This window comes from Ranitomeya variabilis, chromosome 4 (assembly GCF_051348905.1).
Source record: "Ranitomeya variabilis isolate aRanVar5 chromosome 4, aRanVar5.hap1, whole genome shotgun sequence".
Taxonomy (NCBI): domain Eukaryota; kingdom Metazoa; phylum Chordata; class Amphibia; order Anura; family Dendrobatidae; genus Ranitomeya; species Ranitomeya variabilis.
The window spans coordinates 351501162-351505966 of record NC_135235.1 but is presented as its reverse complement, the minus strand read 5'-3'; positions in this window follow the sequence as shown (position 1 = coordinate 351505966).

Genomic DNA, 4805 nt, shown 5'->3' with positions numbered 1-4805 from the left:
GGTGTACCGGGGACGCTTCCAGGAGCCTGGGGGAGATTTTCTGGAAGAGTCCCTGACACTTAGAAAAATTTTGAGAAAATCTCGATTTTGTGAAAAATGTCACATTTCCCCTACTACCACCACAGGGGGGCGTCAATATGTTGTAAAGCACCCAAGGGCAGTGACCTAAATGCGGGTAAAGTTTGCGGTGCACGGGGGGAAAGTTGAATTTTTGGATGAAAATGCGTATTTTCATACTTTAAAAATTTCAGGCGTGTGTCGGACTTCCAGGCGGGGGAAGCCGCCAGAGGTGTACCGGGGACGCTTCCAGGAGCCTGGGGGAGATTTTCTGGAAGAGTCCTTGGGACTTAGTGCAATTTTTTAGAAAATCTCGATTTTGTGAAAAATGTCACATTTCCCCTACTACCACCACAGGGGGGCGTCAATATGTTGTAAGGCACCCCAAGGCAGTGACCTAAATGCGGGTGAAGTTTGCGGTGCACGGGGGGAAAGTTGAATTTTTGGATGAAAATGCGAATTTTCATACTTTAAAAATTTCAGGCGTGTGTCAGACTTCCAGGCGGGGGCAGCCGCCGGAGGTGTACCTGGGACGCTTCCAGGAGCCCGGGGAAGATTTTCTGGAAGAGTCCTTGGGACTTAGTGCAATTTTTAGAAAATCTCGATTTTGTGAAAAATGTCACATTTCCCTTACTACCACCACAGGGGGGCGTCAATATGTTGTAAAGCACCCAAGGGCAGTGACCTAAATGCGGGTAAAGTTTGCGGTGCACGGGGGGAAAGTTGAATTTTTGGATGAAAATGCGTATTTTCATACTTTGAAAATTTCAGGCGTGTGTCGGACTTCCAGGCGGGGGCAGCCGCCAGAGGTGTACCGGGGACGCTTCCAGGAGCCTGGGGGAGATTTTCTGGAAGAGTCCTTGACACTTAGAAAAATTTTGAGAAAATCTCGATTTTGTGAAAAATGTCACATTTCCCCTACTTCCACCCCAGGGGGGCGTCAATATGTTGTAAGGCACCCCAAGGCAGTGACCTAAGTGGGGGTGAAGTTTGCGGTGCACGGGGGGAAAGTTGAATTTTTGGATGAAAATGCGTATTTTCATACTTTGAAAATTTCAGGCGTGTGTCGGACTTCCAGGCGGGGGCAGCCGCCAGAGGTGTACCGGGGACGCTTCCAGGAGCCTGGGGGAGATTTTCTGGAAGAGTCCTTGACACTTAGAAAAATTTTGAGAAAATCTCGATTTTGTGAAAAATGTCACATTTCCCCTACTTCCACCCCAGGGGGGCGTCAATATGTTGTAAGGCACCCCAAGGCAGTGACCTAAGTGGGGGTGAAGTTTGCGGTGCACGGGGGGAAAGTTGAATTTTTGGATGAAAATGCGTATTTTCATACTTTGAAAATGTCAGGCGTGTGTCAGACTTCCAGGCGGGGGCAGCCGCCGGAGGCGTACCGGGGACGCTTCCAGGAGCCTGGGGAAGATTTTCTGAAAGTGTCCTTGGGACTTGGTGCAATTTTGAGAAAATCTCGATTTTGTGAAAAATGTCACATTTCCCCTACTTCCACCCCAGGGGGGCGTCAATATGTTGTGAGGTACCCCAGGACAGTGACCTAACTGTGGGTAAAGTTTGCGGGGCACGGGCGGAAAGTCGAATTTTGGATGAAAATGCATTATTTTCATACTTTGAAAATTTCAGGCGTGTGTCAGACTTCCAGGAGGGGGCAGCCGCCGGAGGCGTACCGGGGATGCTTCCAGGAGCCTGGGGAAGATTTTCTGGAAGAGTCCTTGGGACTTGGTGCAATTTTGAGAAAATCTCGATTTTGTGAAAAAATGACCCATTTCCCCTACTTCCACCCCAGGGGGGCGTCAATATGTTGTAAAGCACCCCAGGGCAGTGACCTAAATGCGGGTAAGGTTTGCGGTGCACGGGGGGAAAGTTGAATTTTTGGATGAAAATGCGTATTTTCATACTTTAAAATTTTCAGGCGTGTGTCAGACTTCCAGGCGGGGGCAGCCGCCGGAGGTGTACCGGGGACGCTTCCAGGAGCCTGGGGAAGATTTTCTGGAAGAGTCCTTGGGACTTAGAAATTTTTTTGAGAAAATCTCGATTTTGTGAAAAAATGAAAATTTCCCCTTCTTCCACCCTAAAGGGGCGTCAATATGTTGTGAGGCACCCCAGCAAAGTGACCTAAGTGGGGGTGAAGTTTGCGGGGCACGGGCGGAAAGTTGAATTTTTGGATGAAAATGCATTATTTTCATACTTTGAAAATTTCAGGCGTGTGTCAGACTTCCAGGCGGGGGAAACCGCTGGATGCGTACCGAGGACGCTTCCAGGAGCCTGGGGAAGATTTTCTGGAAGAGTCCTTGATACTTAGTCATTTTTTGAGAAAATCTCGATTTTGTGAAAAAATGAAAATTTCCCCTTCTTCCACCCTAAAGGGGCGTCAATATGTTGTGAGGCACCCCAGCAAAGTGACCTAAGTGGGGGTGAAGTTTGGGTCTGATTGGTGGAAAACTGAAAAAAAAAGCGATTTTTTAACTTTGAGAACAAACATAGAGCACAAAACTTTGAAAAACGTCAGACCGCTGTCAGACTTCCAGGCGGGGGAAAGCTCTGAGGCTGTACCGAGGACACTTCCATGGCCCCCGGATTGATTTTCAAGAAAGAGTCCTTGGGACTTTGAAATTTTCCGGCGAGCTGTTTTTGGCTTCCGGGAGCCGTAGAACTTTGGGAAATCGATTCCGCTCACCGGCTCAGGGTGTTTCGAGCTAGTCCAGGTCCCAGCCACGCCGCCTGGCCTCCAAATTTCGCAAATTCGAAAAAAAAAAAAATAGAACCGGAATGAGGAAATTTCTGGCCGCCGGATCCGCCGCACGGCTCCAGGAGGTCGGACACTTTTTGACTTTGTTCCCTTAAAGTGGGGGTCGGTGTCTCACCATGCAAATACCCAGTTTTGCACACCAGCTGCAGGATATAGGAGAGAGAGGTACCTCTCGGCCCCGACCAAAATCCGTTGTTTTCGTGGTTCCTCGACTCGGGTAGGCGGTTTGGCGAGTACCCCCCTTTTGCATGGAAGTTCGCACTCGCGCCGAGACCAGGCTTCCGCGGCTCCAGGGGGACTTTTGCCGGTTGTCCGTCCCGAGTCCGAGACGCGTTTCCTGGGTCGCCCGAGCCCGAACGGACCCTCCCCACGTGGGTTCCTGTCCTCTGAGGGCGACGGTCGTCAGAAGGGGGGCAGATCCAGAGTCCTCGTCCGCAGGAGGGCTCTGGGAGGGCGGATCGCTCCTTCTGACTTTGTCCCCTCGGAGCGGGCTCGGCGTTTCTCTGTGTCGGATGTCTCCCGCTTCCGCGCCAACGGGGAGACCTATGAGAGAATCGCACCGCGACCCGGCTTCCGTCTCGAGGGCGCCCGGAGCGCGCCGGGCACTCGCTTCCAGGACTCCAGGGGCACGTTTCTTCCCCGTCTCCCCCGAGGGGAAGAACGGAGGCAGGGGTTCCACCCGAGCCCCTGCCCTTTCTTCCGATCGATCTGGCTCAGCGCTCCCGGGTGGGGAGGTGGTGCCGCTCGCTCGGCCCGGGCTTTGGAGCCCGCGTCGGTTTACGGCGGGCGGTCTCCTTCCTCTGTTACCCCCCCCCGGGTTTCAGGCACTCGTCCTTGGGCGCGCACGCCGGCGGTCGCCCTCCCGTCTACGGACGGAGGCGGCCGAGCTGTGGGGAGTTTGACCCGAACCGTGGTACGGCAGCGGTCCGACGACCCGCACGGGCGAACGGAGGGGCGCCCACCCACCTCGGCGTGGGGGCCCGCCGTCCGAATCGCTCCCCGCGCGGGGCAGCACAACGATCTTCTCCGAGGGCGGCCCTTTGACTTCCAGATGCGCAGCTCGTCCGCGGAGGCCCGCGCCGCACCCCAGCGTCCGAAGGGCGGCCTCCGCGGTGGGCATCGGCGAGAGCGGCGGCGGTGGGTGGCGCTTCCACGCCACCGCCGAGCTCCGCGTTTTCCAGTCTTTTCCCGAGCCCCTACGATAGTGGGGGGATGACAGACGTGCGGGGAGGCGGGCGAGTGGGTTCTCACCGTGCGGTGTGCCCCGCGGCCGAACGCCGTCGCCTTCCCCTCGTCCGCCGTCCTCCGAGGCGGCTCGGCAGGGAGCGCGAGAGCGAGAGGGAGAGCGAGAGAGAGAGACCAAGCGGACGCCCCGGAGCGAGAAGGGAGGATGGAGAAGGAAAGACGAATCGAAGGGGGGCACGAGTTTGGCGAAGGGAGTACCCGGCGTATTGCCGCACCGGACTTCGTCTGTTCTCAACAGTCGAGACACGGCTTCGGGGGGAGACGCCGCTCGGTCGGTCACCTTTGAGGTTACGGGCAAGAGCCCGGGACAAGGGACTACGCCGGAGGGCGACGCCGACACGGCCAGGCCGACCATGCCCCGCGCTTGACCTCCGGGTCGCTGGGGCTTGTGCCGGAGCCGCGGCGGACCCCGACGGCCAGCCCCCCTCTCCCACTCCTCGCGCCCGTCCGCCGGTGGGTCGAGGACCCCCCGCGGTGGAGGCAGGTCTAAGCCAGACGGCGGCGCCGCACAGGCCCCCCACGCCCTGGCCCCTCTCCCCAGCAGCGACTCAGTGCGTCGCCCCGGGAGCGGTGGGTCACGAGGCAGGGCGGCCGTGGCGTCCTCCGGAGGCCAGTCACCCTCGACCTTCCCGCGCAAGGGGTGGTCTTTCGCGACAGATGCCCTCCGTTCGGGAGGCCGGGTCTAAGCCAGACGGCGGCGCCGCGCAGGCCCCCCACGCCCTGGCCCCTCTCCCCAGCAGCG